Here is a 20,342-nt window from a genome sequence, read left to right on the forward strand (position 1 = left end):
TGCCACCTCGCGAAACAGGGAGAGTTCACACTGTTCTCTACTGGACATTTAAGTATGTGCCCAGAGACAGGTTGAGAGGACAGATGAATGTATGTACCAGAGTGAGCTCCAGAGAGACTGATGGGGCCATATGACTGGGGTAGAGCGAGAGATGGAGAAAGAGAAAGGTGCCTGTGTCGAGTCAGCAGCAGAGAAAATGAAACAAAGGGGCCTCCTGGGATAACCACACACTACTTCCTCACAAAGAACACACAGAGTGTGTGTGAAATGACATAGGCAAAGCAACCCGGCTAGCTCAGTCGGAAGAGCATGAGACTCTTAATCTCAGGGTTGTGGGTTCGAGCCCCACGTTAGGCGTGATGCTTTTTAAAGGCTTCTCCATTTTCAGGATTAACATTAACTCTCACCTTTTTCAGATATTTCGCTGAGGCTTAAAACTACACACACACACATCCTGCAGTTTGCCTCACGATTCCCACAGGACTCCACACAACGCAGCACTTCCCGCCCTGGGAGGCGCCGCTGGGAGCGGTCCTAGGCTGAGCCTTTCCTGCGCCCTTTCCTAGCCTGAGCCGCCCGTGCTTACAGCGAGCTCGGAGTCCGCTCCGGTCCGTCCTGTCCCCCCCTCATCCTTTCAAAAAGAGGAGTTTAAGGTCTCATCCCCGCTGGTGTTATGATTAAAGTAGATATGAAAACTACTTTATGTCGGCAGCAGGATTTGATCACGGGACTGGGGAAGATAGTGCTCTTGAATATGGCACCTTACACCGCACGGCCATTCCGGCAGCCTCCGGAACACGGCTCTGGAGGCTGACTGCCACCTCGCTAAACAGGGAGAGTTCACACTGTTCTCTACTGGACATTTAAGTATGTGCCCAGAGACAGGTTGAGAGGACAGATGCATGTATGTACCAGAGTGAGCTCCAGAGAGACTGATGGGGACATAAGACTGGGGTAGAGCGAGAGATGGAGAAAGAGAAAGGTGCCTGTGTCGAGTCAGCAGCAGAGAAAATGAAACAAAGGGGCCTCCTGGGATAACCACACACTACTTCCTCACAGAGAACACACAGAGGGTGTGTGAAACAACCCAGGCACAGCATCCTGGCTAGCTCAGTCGGTAGAGCATAAGACTCTCAATCTCAGGGTTGTGGGTTTGAGCCCCATGTTGGGCGTGATTCTTTTTAAAGGCTTATCCATTTTCGGGTTTAACATTAACTCTCACCTTTTTCAGATATTTCACTGAGGCTTAAAACTACACACACACACACATCCTGCAGTTTGCCTCACGATTCCCACAGGACTCCACACAACGCAGCACTTCCCGCCCTGGGAGGCGCCGCTGGGAGCGGTCCTAGGCTGAGCCTTTCCTGCGCCCTTTCCTAGCCTGAGCAGCCCGTGCTTACAGCGAGCTCGGAGTCCGCTCCGGTCCGTCCTGTTCCCCCCCCCCCCCCATCCTTTCAAAAAGAGGAGTTTAAGGTCTCATCCCCGCTGCTGTTATGATTAAAGTAGGTATGAAAACTACTTTATGTCTGCAGCAGGATTTGATCACGGGACTGGGGAAGATACTGCTCTTGAAGGTTGCACCTTACACCGCTCGGCCATTCCGGCAGCCTCCGGAACATGACTCTGGAAGCTGACTGCCACCTCGCGAAACAGGGAGAGTTCACACTGTTCTCTACTGGACATTTAAGTATGTGCCCAGAGACAGGTTGAGAGGACAGATGCATGTATGTACCAGAGTAAGCTCCAGAAAGACTGATGGGGACATAAGACTGGGGTAGAGCGAGATATGGAGAAAGAGAAAGGTGCCTGTGTCGAGTCAGCAGCAGAGAAAATGAAACAAAGGGGCCTCCTGGGATAACCACACACTACTTCCTCACAAAGAACACACAGAGGGTGTGTGAAATGATATAGGCACAGCAGCGCGGCTAGCCCATTCGGTAGAGCATGAGACTCTTAATCTGAGGGTTGTGTGTTTGAGCCCCACGTTGGGCGTGAGGCTTTTCCATTTTCAGGTTTAACATTAACTCTCACTTTTTTCAGATATTTCACTGAGGCTTAAAACTACACACACACACATCCTGCAGTTTGCCTCACAATTCCCACAGGACTCCACACAACGCAGCACTTCCCGCCCTGGGAGGCGCCGCTGGGAGCAGTCCTAGGCCGAGCCTTTCCTGTGCCTTTTCCTAGCCTGAGCCGCACGTGCTTACAGCGAGCTCGGAGTCCGCTCCGGTCCGTCCTGTCCCCCCCCATCATTCAAAAAGAGGAGTTTAAGCTCTCATCCCCGCTGTTGTTATGATTAAAGTAGGTATGAAAACTACTTTATGTGGGCAGCGGGATTTGATTACGGGACTGGGAAAGATACTGCTCTTGAATGTGGCACCTTACACCGATCGGCCATTCCGGCAGCCTCCGGAACACAGCTCTGGAGGCTGACTGCCACCTCTCGAAACAGGGAGAGTTCACACTGTTCTCTACTGGACATTTAAGTATGTGCCCAGAGACAGGTTGAGAGGACAGATGCATGTATCTACCAGAGTGAGCTCTAGAGAGACTGATGGGGACATAAGACTGGGGTAGAGCAAGAGATGGACAAAGAGAAAGGTGCCTGTGTCGAGTCAGCAGCAGAGAAAATGAAACAAAGGGGCCTCCTGGGATAACCACACACTAATTCCTCACAAAGAACACACAGAGGGTGTGTGAAAGGATATAGGCAAAGCAGCCCGGCTAGCTCAGTCGGAAGAGCATGAGACTCTTAATCTCAGGGTTGTGGGTTCGAGCCCCACGTTAGGCGTGATGCTTTTTAAAGGCTTCTCCATTTTCAGGATTAACATTAACTCTCACCTTTTTCAGATATTTCGTTGAGGCTTAAAACTACACACACACACATACTGCAGTTTGCCTCACGATTCCCACAGGACTCCACACAACGCAGCACTTCCAGCCCAGGAAGGCGCCGCTGGGAGCGGTCCTAGGCCGAACCTTTCCTGCGCCCTTTCGTAGCCTGAGCCGCCCGTGCTTACAGCGAGCTCGGAGTCCGCTCCGGTCCGTCCTGTCACCCCCCATCCTTTCAAAAAGAGGAGTTTAGGGTCTCATCCCCACTGGTGTTATGATTAAAGTAGGTATGAAAACTACTTTATGTCTGCAGCGGGATTTGATCACGGGACTGGGGAAGATACTGCTCTTGAATATGGCACCTTACACCGCACGGCCATTCCAGCAGCCTCCTGAACGCCGCTCTAGAGGCTGACTGCCACCTCGCGAAACAGGGAGAGTTCACACTGTTCTCTACTGGACATTTAAGTATGTGCCCAGAGACAGGTTGAGAGGACAGATGAATGTATGTACCAGAGTGAGCTCCAGAGAGACTGATGGGGCCATATGACTGGGGTAGAGCGAGAGATGGAGAAAGAGAAAGGTGCCTGTGTCGAGTCAGCAGCAGAGAAAATGAAACAAAGGGGCCTCCTGGGATAACCACACACTACTTCCTCACAAAGAACACACAGAGGGTGTGTGAAAAGATAAAGGCGCAGCAGGCCGGCTAGCTCAGTTGATAGAACATGAGACTCTTAATCTCAGGGTTGTGGGTTCGAGCCCCACGTTGAGCGTGATGCTTTTTAAAGGCTTCTCCATTTTTGGGTTTAACATTAACTCTCACCTTTTTCAGATATTTCGCTGAGGCTTAAAACTACACACACACACATCCTGCAGTTTGCCTCACGATTCCCACAGGACTCCACACAACGCAGCACTTCCCGCCCTGGGAGGCGCCGCTGGGAGCGGTCCTAGGCCAAGCCTTTCCTGCGCCCTTTCCTAGCCTGAGCCGCCCGTGCTTACAGCGAGCTCGGAGTCCGCTCCGGTCCGTCCTGTCCCCCCCTCATCCTTTCAAAAAGAGGAGTTTAAGGTCTCATCCCCGCTGGTGTTATGATTAAAGTAGGTATGAAAACTACTTTATGTCAGCAGCAGGATTTGATCACGGGACTGGGGAAGATAGTGCTCTTAAATATGGCACCTTACACCGCACGGCCATTCCGGCAGCCTCCGGAACACGACTCTGGAGGCTGACTGCCACCTCGCGAAACAGGGAGAGTTCACACTGTTCTCTACTGGACATTTAAGTATGTGCCCAGAGACAGGTTGAGAGGACAGATGCATGTATGTACCAGAGTGAGCTCCAGAGAGACTGATGGGGACATAAGACTGGGGTAGAGCGAGAGATGGAGAAAGAGAAAGGTGCCTGTGTCGAGTCAGCAGCAGAGAAAATGAAACAAAGGGGCCTCCTGGGATAACCACACACTACTTCCTCACAGAGAACACACAGAGGGTGTGTGAAACAACCCAGGCACAGCAGCCTGGCTAGCTCAGTCGGTAGAGCATAAGACTCTCAATCTCAGGGTTGTGGGTTTGAGCCCCATGTTGGGCGTGATTCTTTTTAAAGGCTTATCCATTTTCGGGTTTAACATTAACTCTCACCTTTTTCAGATATTTCGCTGAGGCTTAAAACTACACACACACACATATCCTGCAGTTTGCCTCACGATTCCCACAGGACTCCACACAACGCAGCACTTCCCGCCCTGGGAGGCGCCGCTGGGAGCGGTCCTAGGCTGAGCCTTTCCTGCGCCCTTTCCTAGCCTGAGCAGCCCGTGCTTACAGCGAGCTCGGAGTCCGCTCCGGTCCGTCCTGTTCCCCCCCCCATCCTTTCAAAAGGAGGAGTTTAAGGTCTCATCCCCGCTGCTGTTATGATTAAAGTAGGTATGAAAACTACTTTATGTCGGCAGCAGGATTTGATCACGGGACTGGGGAAGATACTGCTTTTGAAGGTGGCACCTTACACCGCTCGGCCATTCCGGCAGCCTCCAGAACACGACGCTGGAAGCTGACTGCCACCTCGCGAAACAGGGAGAGTTCACACTGTTCTCTACTGGACATTTAAGTATGTGCCCAGAGACAGGTTGAGAGGACAGATGCATGTATGTACCAGAGTGAGCTCCAGAGAGACTGATGGGGACATAAGACTGGGGTAGAGCGAGAGATGGAGAAAGAGAAAGGTGCCTGTGTCGAGTCAGCAGCAGAGAAAATGAAACAAAGGGGCCTCCTTGGATAACCACACACTACTTCCTCACAAAGAACACACAGAGGGTGTGTGAAATGACATAGGCACAGCAGCCTGGCTAGCTCAGTCAGTAGAGCATGAAACTCTTAATCTCAGGGTCGTGGGTTCGAGCCCCACGTTGGTTGTGATGCTTTTTAAAGGCTTCTCCATTTTCGGGTTTAACATTAACTCTCACCTTTTTCAGATATTTCACTGAGGCTTAAAACTACACACACACACATCCTGCAGTTTCCCTCACGATTCCCACAGGACTCCACACAACGCAGCACTTCCCACCCTGGGAGGCACCGCTGGGAGCGGTCCTAGGCCGAGCCATTCCTGCGCCCTTTCCTAGCCTGAGCCGCCCGTGCTTACAGCGAGCTCGGAGTCCGCTCCGGTCCGTCCTGTCCCCCCCATCCTTTCAAAAAGAGGAGTTTAAGGTCTAATCCCCGCTGGTGTTATGATTAAAGTAGGTATGAAAACTACTTTATGTCGGCAGCGGGAATTGATTACGGGATTGGGGAAGATACTGCTCTTGAATGTGGCGCCTTACACCGCTCGGAAATTCCGGCAGCCTCCCAAACACGGCTCTGGAGGCTGACTGCCACCTGGCGAAACAGGGAGAGTTCACCTGTTCTCTACTGGACATTCAAGTATGTGCCCAGAGACAGGTTGAGAGGACAGATGCATGTATGTACCAGAGTGAGCTCCAGAGAGACTGATGGGGACATAAGACTGGGGTAGAGCGAGAGATGGAGAAAGAGAAAGATGCCTGTGTCGAGTCAGCCTCAGAGAAAATGAAACAAAGGGGCCTCCTGGGATAACCACACACTACTTCCTCACAAAGAACACACAGAGGGTGTGTGAAATGACATAGGCACAGCAGCCCGGCTAGCTCAGTTGGTAGAGCATGAGACTCTTAATCTCAGGGTCGTGGGTTCGAGCCCCACGTTGGGCGTGATGCTTTTTAAAGGCTTCTCCATTTTCGGGTTTAACATTAACTCTCACCTTTTTCAGATATTTCGCTGAGGCATAAAACTACACAAACACACATCCTGCAGTTTGCCTCACGATTCCCACAGGACTCCACACAACGCAGCACTTCCAGCCCTGGGAGGCGCCGCTGGGAGCGGTCCTAGGCCGAGCCTTTCCTGCGCCCTTTCCTAGCCTGAGCCGCCCGTGCTTACAGCGAGGTCGGAGTCCGCTCCGGTCCGTCCTGTCCCCCACCCATCCTTTCAAAAAGAGGAGTTTAATGTCTCATCCCCGCTGGTGTTATGATTAAAGTAGGTATGAAAACTACTTTATGTCGGCAGCGGGATTTTATCACAGGACTGGGGAAGATACTGCTCTTGAATGCGGCGGCTTACACCGCTCAGCCATTCCGGCAGCCTCCAAAACACGGCTCTGGAGGCTGACTGCCACCTCGCGAAACAGGGAGAGTTCACACTGTTCTCTACTGGACATTTAAGTATGTGCCCAGAGACAGGTTGAGACGACAGATGCATGTATGTACTAGAGTGAGCTCCAGAGAGACTGATGGGGACATAAGACTGGAGTAGAGCGAGAGATGGAGAAAGAGAAAGGTGCCTGTATCGAGTCAGCAGCAGAGAAAATGAAACCTAGGGGCCTCCTGGGATAACCACACACTACTTCCTCACAAAGAACACACAGAGGGTGTGTGAAATGACATAGGCACAGCAGCCCGGCTAGCTCAGTCGGTAGAGCATGAGACTCTTAATCTCAGGGTTGTGGGTTTGAGCCCCACGTTGGGCGTGATGCTTTTTAAAGGCTTCTCCATTTTCGGGTTTAACATTAACTCTCACCTTTTTTAGATATATTTCGCTGAGGCTTAAAACTACACACACACACATCCTGCAGTTTGCCTCACGATTCCCACAGGACTCCACACAACGCAGCACTTCCTGCCCTGGGAGGCGCCGCTGGGAGCGGTCCTAGGCTGAGCCTTTCCTGCGTCCTTTCCTAGCCTGAGCCGCCCGTGCTTACAGCGAGCTCGGAGTCCGCTCCGGTCCGTCCTGTCCCGCCCATCCTTTCAAAAAGAGGAGTTTAAGGTCTAATCCCCGCTGGTGTTATGATTAAAGTATGTATGAAAACTACTTTATGTCAACAGCGGGATTTGATCACGGTACTGGGGAAGATACTGCTCTTGAACGTGGCGCCTTACACCGCTCGGCCATTCCAGCAGCCTACGGAACACGGCTCTGGAGGCTGACTGCCTCCTCGCGAAACAGGGAGAGTTCACAATGTTCTCTACTGGACATTTAAGTATGTGCCCAGAGACAGGTTGAGAGGACAGATGCATGTATGTACCAGAGTAAGCTCCAGAGAGACTGACGGGGACATAAGACTGGGGTAGAGCGAGAGATGGAGAAAGAGAAAGGTGCCTGTGTCGAGTCAGCAGCAGAGAAAATGAAACAAAGGGGCCTCCTGGGATAACCACACACTAATCCTCACAAAGAACACACAGAGGGTGTGTGAAATGACATAGGCACAGCAGCCCGGCTAGCTCAGTTGGTAGAGCATGAGACTCTTAATCTCAGAGTCGTGGGTTTGAGCCCCATGTTGGGCGTGATGCTTTTTAAAGGCTTCTCCATTTTCGGGTTTAACATTAACTCTCACCTTTTTCAGATATTTCGCTGAGGCTTCAAAAAACTACACACACACACATCCTGCAGTTTGCCTCACAATTCCCACAGGACTCCACACAACGCAGCACTTCCCGCCCTGGGAGGCGCCGCTGGGAGCGGTCCTAGGCCCAGCCTTTCCTGCGCCCTTTCCTAGCCTGAGCTGCCCGTACTTACAGCGAGCTCGGAGTCCGCTCCGGTCCGTCCTGTCCCCCCCCATCCTTTAAAAAAGAGTAGTTTAAGGTCTCATCCCCGCTGGTGTTATGATTAAAGTAGGTATGAAAACTACTTTATGTCAGCAGCGGGATTTGATCATGGTACTGGGGAAAATACTGCTCTTGAATGTGGCGCATTACACCGCTCGGCCATTCCGGCAGCCTACGGAGCACGGCTCTGGAGGCTGACTGCCACCTCGCGAAACAGGGTGAGTTCACACTGTTCTCTACTGGACATTTAAGTATGTGCCCAGAGACAGGTTGAGACGACAGATGCATGTATGTACCAGAGTGAGCTCCAGAGAGACTGATGGGGACATAAGACTGGAGTAGAGCGAGAGATGGAGAAAGAGAAAGGTGCCTGTGTCGAGTCAGCAGCAGAGAAAATGAAACAAAGGGGCCTCCTGGGAAACCACACACTACTTCCTCACAAAGAACACACAGAGGGTGTGTGAAATTACATAGGCACAGCAGCCTGGCTAGCTCAGTCGGTAGAGCATGAGACTCTTAATCTCAGGGTCGTGGGTTCGAGCCCCACGTTGGGCGTGATACTTTTTAAAGGCTTCTCCATTTTCGGGTTTAACATTAACTCTCACCTTTTTCAGATATATTTCGCTGAGGCTTAAAACTACACACACACACACATCCTGCAGTTTGCCTCACGATTCCCACAGGACTCCACACAACGCAGCACTTCCCGCCCTGGGAGGCGCCGCTGGGAGCGGTCCTAGGCCGAGCCTTTCCTGCGCCCTTTCCTAGCCTGAGCCGCCCTTGCTTACAGCGAGCTCGGTGTCCGCTCCGGTCCGTCCTGTCCCCCCCATCCTTTCAAAAAGAGGAGTTTAAGGTCTAATCCCCACTGGTGTTATAGTTAAAGTAGGTATGAAAACTAATTTATGTCGGCAGCAGGATTTGATAATGGTACTGGGGAACATACTGCTCTTGAACGTGGCACCTTACACCGCTCGGCCATTCCGGCAGCCTTCTTAACACAGCTCTGGAGGCTGACTGCCACCTCGCGAAACAGGGAGAGTTCACACTGTTCTCTACTGGACATTTAAGTATGTGCCCAGAGACAGGTTGAGAGGACAGATGCATGTATGTACCAGAGTGAGCTCCAGAGAGACTGATGGGGAGATAAGACTGGGGTAGAGCGAGAGATGGAGAAAGAGAAAGGTGCCTGTGTCGAGTCAGCAGTAGAGAAAATGAAACAAAGGGGCCTCCTGGGATAACCACACACTACTTCCTCACAAAGAACACACAGAGGATGCGTGAAATGACATAGGCACAGCAGCCCGGCTAGCTCAGTCGGTAGAGCTTGAGACTCTTAATCTCAGGGTCCTGGGTTCGAGCCCCACGTTGGGGGTGATGCTTTTTAAAGGCTTCTCCATTTTCGGGTTTAACATTAACTCTCACATTTTTCAGATATTTCGCTGAGGCTTAAAACTACACAAACACACACCCTGCAGTTTGCCTCACGATTCCCACAGGACTCCACACAACGCAGCACTTCCCACCCTGGGAGGTGCCGCTGGTAGCGGTCCTAGGCCGAGCCTTTCCTGCGCCCTTTCCTAGCTTGAGCTGCCCGTGCTTACAGCGAGCTCGGAGTCCGCTCCGGTCCGTCCTGTCTCCCCACATCCTTTCAAAAAGAGGAGTTTAAGGTCTCATCCCCGCTGGTGTTATGATTAAAGTAGGTATGAAAACTACTTTATGTCGGCAGCGGGAATTGATCACGGGACTGGGGAAGATACTGCTCTAGAATGTGGAGCATTACACCGCTCGGAAATTCCTGCAGCCTCCCGAACACAGCTCTGGAGGCTGACTGCCACCTCGCGAAACAGGGAGAGTTCACACTGTTCTCTACTAGACATTCAAGTATGTGCCCAGAGACAGGTTGAGAGGACAGATGCATGTATGTACCAGAGTGAGCTCCAGAGAGACTGATGGGGACATAAGACTGGGGTAGAGCGAGAGATGGAGAAAGAGAAAGGTGCCTGTGTCGAGTCAGCAGCAGAGAAAATGAAACAAAGGGGCCTCCTGGGATAACCACACACTACTTCCTCACAAAGAACACACAGAGGTTGTGCGAAACACCATAGGCACAGCAGCCCGGCTAGCTCAGTCGGTAGAGCATGAGACTCTCTACTCTCAGGGTCGTGGGTTCGAGCCCCACGTTGGGCGTGATGCTTTTTAAAGGCTTCTCCATTTTCGGGTTTAACATTAACTCTCACCTTTTTCAGATATTTCGCTGAGGCTTAAAACGACGCACACACACACATCCTGCCGTTTGCCTCACGATTCCCACAGGACTCCACACAACGCAGCACTTCCATCCCTGGGAGGCGCCGCTGGGAGCGGTCCTAGGCCCAGCCTTTCCTGCGCCCTCTCCTAGCCTGAGCCGCCTGTGCTTACAGCGAGCTCGGAGTCTGCTCCGGTCCGTCCTGTCCCCCCCCATCCTTTCAAAAAGAGGAGTTTAAGGTCTCATCCCCGCTGGTGTTATGATTAAAGTAGGTATGAAAACTACTTTATGTCAGCAGTGGGATTTGATCACGGGACTGGGGACGATACTGCTCTAGAATGTGGCACCTTGCACCGCTCGCCAATTCCGGCAGCCAGCAGAACATGGCTCTGGAGGCTGACTGCCACCTCGCGAAACAGGGAGAGTTCACACTGTTCTCTACTGGACATTTAAGTATGTGCCCAGAGACAGTTTGAGAGGACAGATGCATGTATGTACCAGAGTGAGCTCCAGAGAGACTGATGGGGATATAAGACTGGGGTAGAGCGAGAGATGGAGAAAGAGAAAGGTGCCTGTGTCGAGTCAGCAGTAGAGAAAATGAAACAAAGGGGCCTCCTGGGATAACCACACACTACTTCCTCACAAAGAACACACAGAGGATGCGTGAAATGACATAGGCACAGCAGCCCGGCTAGCTCAGTCGGTAGAGCTTGAGAGTCTTAATCTCAGGGTCCTGGGTTCGAGCCCCACGTTGGGGGTGATGCTTTTTAAAGGCTTCTCCATTTTCGGGTTTAACATTAACTCTCACCTTTTTCAGATATTTCGCTGAGGCTTAAAACTACACACACACACACCCTGCAGTTTGCCTCACGATTCCCACAGGACTCCACACAACGCAGCACTTCCCACCCTGGGAGGTGCCGCTGGTTGCGGTCCTAGGCTGAGCCTTTCCTGCGCCCTTTCCTAGCTTGAGCTGCCCGTGCTTACAGCGAGCTCGGAGTCCGCTCCGGTCCGTCCTGTCTCCCCACATCCTTTCAAAAAGAGGAGTTTAAGGTCTCATCCCCGCTGGTGTTATGACTAAAGTAGGTATGAAAACTACTTTATGTCAGCAGTAGGATTTGATCACGGGACTGGGGACGATAATGCTCTAGAATGTGGCACCTTACACCGCTCGGCCATTCCGGCAGCCAGCGGAACACGGCTCTGGAGGCTGACTGCCACCTCGCGAAACAGGGAGAGTTCACACTGTTCTCTACTGGACATTTAAGTATGTGCCCAGAGACAGGTTGAGAGGACAGATGCATGTATGTACCAGAGTGAGCTCCAGAGAGACTGATGGGGACATAAGACTGGGGTAGAGCGAGAGATGGAGAAAGAGAAAGGTGCCTGTGTCGAGTCAGCAGCAGAGAAAATGAAACAAAGGGGCCTCCTGGGATAACCACACACTACTTCCTCACAAAGAACACACAGAGGATGTGTGAAATGACATAGGCACACCAGCCCGGCTAGCTCAGTCGGTAGAGCATGAGACTCTTAATCTCAGGGTCGTGGGTTCGAGCCCCACGTTGGGCGTGATGCTTTTTAAAGGCTTCTCCATTTTCGGGTTTAACATTAACTCTCACCTTTTTCAGATATTTCGCTGAGGCTTAAAACTACACACACACACACACATCCTGCAGTTTGCCTCACGATTCCCACAGGACTCCACACAACGCAGCACTTCCCACCCTGGGAGGCGCCGCTGGGAGCGGTCCTAGGCCGAGCTTTTCCTGCGCCCTTTCCTAGCCTGAGCCGCCCGTGCTTACAGCGAGCTCGGAGTCCGCTCCGGTCCGTCCTGTCCCCCCCATCCTTTCAAAAAGAGGAGTTTAAGGTCTAATCCCCGCTGGTGTTATGATTAAAGTAGGTATGAAAACTACTTTATGTCAGCAGCGGGATTTGATCATGGTACTGGGGAAGATACTGCTCTTGAATGTGGCACCTTACATCGCTCGGCCATTCCGGCAGCCTACGGAACACAGTTCTGGAGGCTGACTGTCACCTCGCGAAACAGGGAGAGTTCACACTGTTCTCTACTGGACATTTAAGTATGTGCCCAGAGACAGGTTGAGAGGACAGATGCATGTATGTACCAGAGTGAGCTGCAGAGAGAGTGACGGGGACATAAGACTGGGGTAGAGCGAGAGATGGAGAAATAGAAAGGTGCCTGTGTCAAGTCAGCAGCAGAGAAAATGAAACAAAGGGGCCTCCTGGGATAACCACACACTAATTCCTCACAAAGAACACACAGAGGGTGTGTGAAATGACATAGGCACAGTAACCTGGCTAGCTCAGTTGGTAGAGCATGAGAATCTTATTCACAGGATTGTGGGTTCGGGCCCCATGTTGGGCGTAATGCTTTTTAAAGGCTTCTCTATTTTCGGGTTTAACATTAACTCTCACCTTTTTCAGATATTTCGCTGAGGCTTCAAACTACACACACACACATCCTGCAGTTTGCCTCACAATTCCCACAGGACTCCACACAACGCAGCACTTCCCGCCCTGGGAGGCGCCGCTGGGAGCGGTCCTAGGCCCAGCCTTTCCTGCGCCCTTTCCTAGCCTGAGCTGCCCGTACTTACAGCGAGCTCGGAGTCCGCTCCGGTCCGTCCTGTCCCCCCCCATCCTTTAAAAAAGAGTAGTTTAAGGTCTCATCCCCGCTGGTGTTATGATTAAAGTAGGTATGAAAACTACTTTATGTCAGCAGCGGGATTTGATCATGGTACTGGAAAAAATACTGCTCTTGAATGTGGCGCATTACACCGCTCGGCCATTCCGGCAGCCTACGGAACACGGCTCTGGAGGCTGACTGCCACCTCGCGAAACAGGGTGAGTTCACACTGTTCTCTACTGGACATTTAAGTATGTGCCCAGAGACAGGTTGAGACGACAGATGCATGTATGTACCAGAGTGAGCTCCAGAGAGACTGATGGGGACATAAGACTGGAGTAGAGCGAGAGATGGAGAAAGAGAAAGGTGCCTGTGTCGAGTCAGCAGCAGAGAAAATGAAACAAAGGGGCCTCCTGGGATAACCACACACTACTTCCTCACAAAGAACACACAGAGGGTGTGTGAAATTACATAGGTACAGCAGGCTGGCTAGCTCAGTCGGTAGAGCATGAGACTCTTAATCTCAGGGTCGTGGGTTCGAGCCCCACGTTGGGCGTGATACTTTTTAAAGGCTTCTCCATTTTCGGGTTTAACATTAACTCTCACCTTTTTCAGATATATTTCGCTGAGGCTTAAAACTACACACACAGACACATCCTGCAGTTTGCCTCACGATTCCCACAGGACTCCACACAACGCAGCACTTCCCGCCCTGGGAGGCGCCGCTGGGAGCGGTCCTAGGCCGAGCCTTTCCTGCGCCCTTTCCTAGCCTGAGCCGCCCTTGCTTACAGCGAGCTCGGTGTCCGCTCCGGTCCGTTCTGTCCCCCCCATCCTTTCAAAAAGAGGAGTTTAAGGTCTAATCCCCACTGGTGTTATAGTTAAAGTAGGTATGAAAACTAATTTATGTCGGCAGCAGGATTTGATAATGGTACTGGGGAACATACTGCTCTTGAACGTGGCACCTTACACCGCTCGGCCATTCCGGCAGCCTTCTTAACACAGCTCTGGAGGCTGACTGCCACCTCGCGAAACAGGGAGAGTTCACACTGTTCTCTACTGGACATTTAAGTATGTGCCCAGAGACAGGTTGAGAGGACAGATGCATGTATGTACCAGAGTGAGCTCCAGAGAGACTGATGGGGACATAAGACTGGGGTAGAGCGAGAGATGGAGAAAGAGAAAGGTGCCTGTGTCGAGTCAGCAGTAGAGAAAATGAAACAAAGGGGCCTCCTGGGATAACCACACACTACTTCCTCACAAAGAACACACAGAGGGTGTGTGAAATGATATAGGCACAGCAGCGCGGCTAGCCCATTCGGTAGAGCATGAGACTCTTAATCTGAGGGTTGTGTGTTTGAGCCCCACGTTGGGCGTGAGGCTTTTCCATTTTCAGGTTTAACATTAACTCTCACCTTTTTCAGATATTTCACTGAGGCTTAAAACTACACACACACACATCCTGCAGTTTGCCTCACAATTCCCACAGGACTCCACACAACGCAGCACTTCCCGCCCTGGGAGGCGCCGCTGGGAGCAGTCCTAGGCCGAGCCTTTCCTGTGCCTTTTCCTAGCCTGAGCCGCACGTGCTTACAGCGAGCTCGGAGTCCGCTCCGGTCCGTCCTGTCCCCCCCCATCATTCAAAAAGAGGAGTTTAAGCTCTCATCCCCGCTGTTGTTATGATTAAAGTAGGTATGAAAACTACTTTATGTGGGCAGCGGGATTTGATTACGGGACTGGGAAAGATACTGCTCTTGAATGTGGCACCTTACACCGATCGGCCATTCCGGCAGCCTCCGGAACACAGCTCTGGAGGCTGACTGCCACCTCTCGAAACAGGGAGAGTTCACACTGTTCTCTACTGGACATTTAAGTATGTGCCCAGAGACAGGTTGAGAGGACAGATGCATGTATCTACCAGAGTGAGCTCTAGAGAGACTGATGGGGACATAAGACTGGGGTAGAGCAAGAGATGGACAAAGAGAAAGGTGCCTGTGTCGAGTCAGCAGCAGAGAAAATGAAACAAAGGGGCCTCCTGGGATAACCACACACTAATTCCTCACAAAGAACACACAGAGGGTGTGTGAAAGGACATAGGCAAAGCAGCCCGGCTAGCTCAGTCGGAAGAGCATGAGACTCTTAATCTCAGGGTTGTGGGTTCAAGCCCCACGTTAGGCGTGATGCTTTTTAAAGGCTTCTCCATTTTCAGGATTAACATTAACTCTCACCTTTTTCAGATATTTCGTTGAGGCTTAAAACTACACACACACACATACTGCAGTTTGCCTCACGATTCCCACAGGACTCCACACAACGCAGCACTTCCAGCCCAGGAAGGCGCCGCTGGGAGCGGTCCTAGGCCGAACCTTTCCTGCGCCCTTTCGTAGCCTGAGCCGCCCGTGCTTACAGCGAGCTCGGAGTCCGCTCCGGTCCGTCCTGTCCCCCCCTCATCCTTTCAAAAAGAGGAGTTTAAGGTCTCATCCCCGCTGGTGTTATGATTAAAGTAGGTATGAAAACTACTTTATGTCAGCAGCAGGATTTGATCACGGGACTGGGGAAGATAGTGCTCTTAAATATGGCACCTTACACCGCACGGCCATTCCGGCAGCCTCCGGAACACGGCTCTGGAGGCTGACTGCCACCTCGCGAAACAGGGAGAGTTCACACTGTTCTCTACTGGACATTTAAGTATGTGCCCAGAGACAGGTTGAGAGGACAGATGCATGTATGTACCAGAGTGAGCTCCAGAGAGACTGATGGGGACATAAGACTGGGGTAGAGCGAGAGATGGAGAAAGAGAAAGGTGCCTGTGTCGAGTCAGCAGCAGAGAAAATGAAACAAAGGGGCCTCCTGGGATAACCACACACTACTTCCTCACAGAGAACACACAGAGGGTGTGTGAAACAACCCAGGCACAGCAGCCTGGCTAGCTCAGTCGGTAGAGCATAAGACTCTCAATCTCAGGGTTGTGGGTTTGAGCCCCATGTTGGGCGTGATTCTTTTTAAAGGCTTATCCATTTTCGGGTTTAACATTAACTCTCACCTTTTTCAGATATTTCGCTGAGGCTTAAAACTACACACACACACATATCCTGCAGTTTGCCTCACGATTCCCACAGGACTCCACACAACGCAGCACTTCCCGCCCTGGGAGGCGCCGCTGGGAGCGGTCCTAGGCTGAGCCTTTCCTGCGCCCTTTCCTAGCCTGAGCAGCCCGTGCTTACAGCGAGCTCGGAGTCCGCTCCGGTCCGTCCTGTTCCCCCCCCCATCCTTTCAAAAAGAGGAGTTTAAGGTCTCATCCCCGCTGCTGTTATGATTAAAGTAGGTATGAAAACTACTTTATGTCGGCAGCAGGATTTGATCACGGGACTGGGGAAGATACTGCTCTTGAAGGTGGCACCTTACACCGCTCGGCCATTCCGGCAGCCTCCAGAACACGACGCTGGAAGCTGACTGCCACCTCGCGAAACAGGGAGAGTTCACACTGTTCTCTACTGGACATTTAAGTATGTGCCCAGAGACAGGTTGAGAGGACAGATGCATGTATGTACCAGAGTGAGCTCCAGAGAGACTGATGGGGACATAAGACTGGGGTAGAGCGAGAGATGGAGAAAGAGAAAGGTGCCTGTGTCGAGTCAGCAGCAGAGAAAATGAAACAAAGGGGCCTCCTTGGATAACCACACACTACTTCCTCACAAAGAACACACAGAGGGTGTGTGAAATGACATAGGCACAGCAGCCTGGCTAGCTCAGTCAGTAGAGCATGAAACTCTTAATCTCAGGGTCGTGGGTTCGAGCCCCACGTTGGTTGTGATGCTTTTTAAAGGCTTCTCCATTTTCGGGTTTAACATTAACTCTCACCTTTTTCAGATATTTCACTGAGGCTTAAAACTACACACACACACATCCTGCAGTTTCCCTCACGATTCCCACAGGACTCCACACAACGCAGCACTTCCCACCCTGGGAGGCACCGCTGGGAGCGGTCCTAGGCCGAGCCATTCCTGCGCCCTTTCCTAGCCTGAGCCGCCCGTGCTTACAGCGAGCTCGGAGTCCGCTCCGGTCCGTCCTGTCCCCCCCATCCTTTCAAAAAGAGGAGTTTAAGGTCTAATCCCCGCTGGTGTTATGATTAAAGTAGGTATGAAAACTACTTTATGTCGGCAGCGGGAATTGATTACGGGATTGGGGAAGATACTGCTCTTGAATGTGGCACCTTACACCGCTCGGAAATTCCGGCAGCCTCCCAAACACGGCTCTGGAGGCTGACTGCCACCTGGCGAAACAGGGAGAGTTCACCTGTTCTCTACTGGACATTCAAGTATGTGCCCAGAGACAGGTTGAGAGGACAGATGCATGTATGTACCAGAGTGAGCTCCAGAGAGCTTGATGGGGACATAAGACTGGGGTAGAGCGAGAGATGGAGAAAGAGAAAGATGCCTGTGTCGAGTCAGCCTCAGAGAAAATGAAACAAAGGGGCCTCCTGGGATAACCACACACTACTTCCTCACAAAGAACACACAGAGGGTGTGTGAAATGACATAGGCACAGCAGCCCGGCTAGCTCAGTTGGTAGAGCATGAGACTCTTAATCTCAGGGTCGTGGGTTCGAGCCCCACGTTGGGCGTGATGCTTTTTAAAGGCTTCTCCATTTTCGGGTTTAACATTAACTCTCACCTTTTTCAGATATTTCGCTGAGGCATAAAACTACACAAACACACATCCTGCAGTTTGCCTCACGATTCCCACAGGACTCCACACAACGCAGCACTTCCAGCCCTGGGAGGCGCCGCTGGGAGCGGTCCTAGGCCGAGCCTTTCCTGCGCCCTTTCCTAGCCTGAGCCGCCCGTGCTTACAGCGAGGTCGGAGTCCGCTCCGGTCCGTCCTGTCCCCCACCCATCCTTTCAAAAAGAGGAGTTTAATGTCTCATCCCCGCTGGTGTTATGATTAAAGTAGGTATGAAAACTACTTTATGTCGGCAGCGGGATTTTATCACAGGACTGGGGAAGATACTGCTCTTGAATGCGGCGGCTTACACCGCTCAGCCATTCCGGCAGCCTCCAAAACACGGCTCTGGAGGCTGACTGCCACCTCGCGAAACAGGGAGAGTTCACACTGTTCTCTACTGGACATTTAAGTATGTGCCCAGAGACAGGTTGAGACGACAGATGCATGTATGTACTAGAGTGAGCTCCAGAGAGACTGATGGGGACATAAGACTGGAGTAGAGCGAGAGATGGAGAAAGAGAAAGGTGCCTGTATCGAGTCAGCAGCAGAGAAAATGAAACCTAGGGGCCTCCTGGGATAACCACACACTACTTCCTCACAAAGAACACACAGAGGGTGTGTGAAATGACATAGGCACAGCAGCCCGGCTAGCTCAGTCGGTAGAGCATGAGACTCTTAATCTCAGGGTTGTGGGTTTGAGCCCCACGTTGGGCGTGATGCTTTTTAAAGGCTTCTCCATTTTCGGGTTTAACATTAACTCTCACCTTTTTTAGATATATTTCGCTGAGGCTTAAAACTACACACACACACATCCTGCAGTTTGCCTCACGATTCCCACAGGACTCCACACAACGCAGCACTTCCTGCCCTGGGAGGCGCCGCTGGGAGCGGTCCTAGGCTGAGCCTTTCCTGCGTCCTTTCCTAGCCTGAGCCGCCCGTGCTTACAGCGAGCTCGGAGTCCGCTCCGGTCCGTCCTGTCCCGCCCATCCTTTCAAAAAGAGGAGTTTAAGGTCTAATCCCCGCTGGTGTTATGATTAAAGTATGTATGAAAACTACTTTATGTCAACAGCGGGATTTGATCACGGTACTGGGGAAGATACTGCTCTTGAACGTGGCGCCTTACACCGCTCGGCCATTCCAGCAGCCTACGGAACACGGCTCTGGAGGCTGACTGCCTCCTCGCGAAACAGGGAGAGTTCACAATGTTCTCTACTGGACATTTAAGTATGTGCCCAGAGACAGGTTGAGAGGACAGATGCATGTATGTACCAGAGTAAGCTCCAGAGAGACTGACGGGGACATAAGACTGGGGTAGAGCGAGAGATGGAGAAAGAGAAAGGTGCCTGTGTCGAGTCAGCAGCAGAGAAAATGAAACAAAGGGGCCTCCTGGGATAACCACACACTAATCCTCACAAAGAACACACAGAGGGTGTGTGAAATGACATAGGCACAGCAGCCCGGCTAGCTCAGTTGGTAGAGCATGAGACTCTTAATCTCAGAGTCGTGGGTTTGAGCCCCATGTTGGGCGTGATGCTTTTTAAAGGCTTCTCCATTTTCGGGTTTAACATTAACTCTCACCTTTTTCAGATATTTCGCTGAGGCTTCAAAAAACTACACACACACACACATCCTGCAGTTTGCCTCACAATTCCCACAGGACTCCACACAACGCAGCACTTCCCGCCCTGGGAGGCGCCGCTGGGAGCGGTCCTAGGCCCAGCCTTTCCTGCGCCCTTTCCTAGCCTGAGCTGCCCGTACTTACAGCGAGCTCGGAGTCCGCTCCGGTCCGTCCTGTCCCCCCCCATCCTTTAAAAAAGAGTAGTTTAAGGTCTCATCCCCGCTGGTGTTATGATTAAAGTAGGTATGAAAACTACTTTATGTCAGCAGCGGGATTTGATCATGGTACTGGGGAAAATACTGCTCTTGAATGTGGCGCATTACACCGCTCGGCCATTCCGGCAGCCTACGGAGCACGGCTCTGGAGGCTGACTGCCACCTCGCGAAACAGGGTGAGTTCACACTGTTCTCTACTGGACATTTAAGTATGTGCCCAGAGACAGGTTGAGACGACAGATGCATGTATGTACCAGAGTGAGCTCCAGAGAGACTGATGGGGACATAAGACTGGAGTAGAGCGAGAGATGGAGAAAGAGAAAGGTGCCTGTGTCGAGTCAGCAGCAGAGAAAATGAAACAAAGGGGCCTCCTGGGAAACCACACACTACTTCCTCACAAAGAACACACAGAGGGTGTGTGAAATTACATAGGCACAGCAGCCTGGCTAGCTCAGTCGGTAGAGCATGAGACTCTTAATCTCAGGGTCGTGGGTTCGAGCCCCACGTTGGGCGTGATACTTTTTAAAGGCTTCTCCATTTTCGGGTTTAACATTAACTCTCACCTTTTTCAGATATATTTCGCTGAGGCTTAAAACTACACACACACACACATCCTGCAGTTTGCCTCACGATTCCCACAGGACTCCACACAACGCAGCACTTCCCGCCCTGGGAGGCGCCGCTGGGAGCGGTCCTAGGCCGAGCCTTTCCTGCGCCCTTTCCTAGCCTGAGCCGCCCTTGCTTACAGCGAGCTCGGTGTCCGCTCCGGTCCGTCCTGTCCCCCCCATCCTTTCAAAAAGAGGAGTTTAAGGTCTAATCCCCACTGGTGTTATAGTTAAAGTAGGTATGAAAACTAATTTATGTCGGCAGCAGGATTTGATAATGGTACTGGGGAACATACTGCTCTTGAACGTGGCACCTTACACCGCTCGGCCATTCCGGCAGCCTTC

At 51.8% G+C, this 20,342-nt stretch overlaps 8 non-coding genes across 8 annotated transcripts; all 8 read left to right on the forward strand.

The window, feature by feature from the left end:
- Positions 1–1,099: 1,099 nt before the first annotated feature.
- Positions 1,100–1,172, forward strand: TRNAE-CUC (transfer RNA glutamic acid (anticodon CUC)). Its single transcript has one exon. It is a non-coding gene; the product is annotated as a tRNA-Glu (tRNA).
- A 3,181-nt stretch (positions 1,173–4,353) lies between these two features.
- Positions 4,354–4,426, forward strand: TRNAE-CUC (transfer RNA glutamic acid (anticodon CUC)). Its single transcript has one exon. It is a non-coding gene; the product is annotated as a tRNA-Glu (tRNA).
- Positions 4,427–5,983: 1,557 nt separating this feature from the next.
- TRNAK-CUU (transfer RNA lysine (anticodon CUU)) lies at positions 5,984–6,056 on the forward strand. The gene has a single exon. It is a non-coding gene; the product is annotated as a tRNA-Lys (tRNA).
- Positions 6,057–8,428: 2,372 nt separating this feature from the next.
- TRNAK-CUU (transfer RNA lysine (anticodon CUU)) lies at positions 8,429–8,501 on the forward strand. Its single transcript has one exon. It is a non-coding gene; the product is annotated as a tRNA-Lys (tRNA).
- Positions 8,502–11,690: 3,189 nt separating this feature from the next.
- On the forward strand, positions 11,691–11,763 carry TRNAK-CUU (transfer RNA lysine (anticodon CUU)). The gene has a single exon. It is a non-coding gene; the product is annotated as a tRNA-Lys (tRNA).
- Positions 11,764–15,755: 3,992 nt separating this feature from the next.
- Positions 15,756–15,828, forward strand: TRNAE-CUC (transfer RNA glutamic acid (anticodon CUC)). The gene has a single exon. It is a non-coding gene; the product is annotated as a tRNA-Glu (tRNA).
- A 1,557-nt stretch (positions 15,829–17,385) lies between these two features.
- On the forward strand, positions 17,386–17,458 carry TRNAK-CUU (transfer RNA lysine (anticodon CUU)). Its single transcript has one exon. It is a non-coding gene; the product is annotated as a tRNA-Lys (tRNA).
- A 2,374-nt stretch (positions 17,459–19,832) lies between these two features.
- On the forward strand, positions 19,833–19,905 carry TRNAK-CUU (transfer RNA lysine (anticodon CUU)). The gene has a single exon. It is a non-coding gene; the product is annotated as a tRNA-Lys (tRNA).
- The last annotated feature ends 437 nt before the right edge of the window (positions 19,906–20,342 follow it).

Source organism: Pleurodeles waltl, chromosome 6 (assembly GCF_031143425.1).
Source record: "Pleurodeles waltl isolate 20211129_DDA chromosome 6, aPleWal1.hap1.20221129, whole genome shotgun sequence".
NCBI classification, from domain to species: domain Eukaryota; kingdom Metazoa; phylum Chordata; class Amphibia; order Caudata; family Salamandridae; genus Pleurodeles; species Pleurodeles waltl.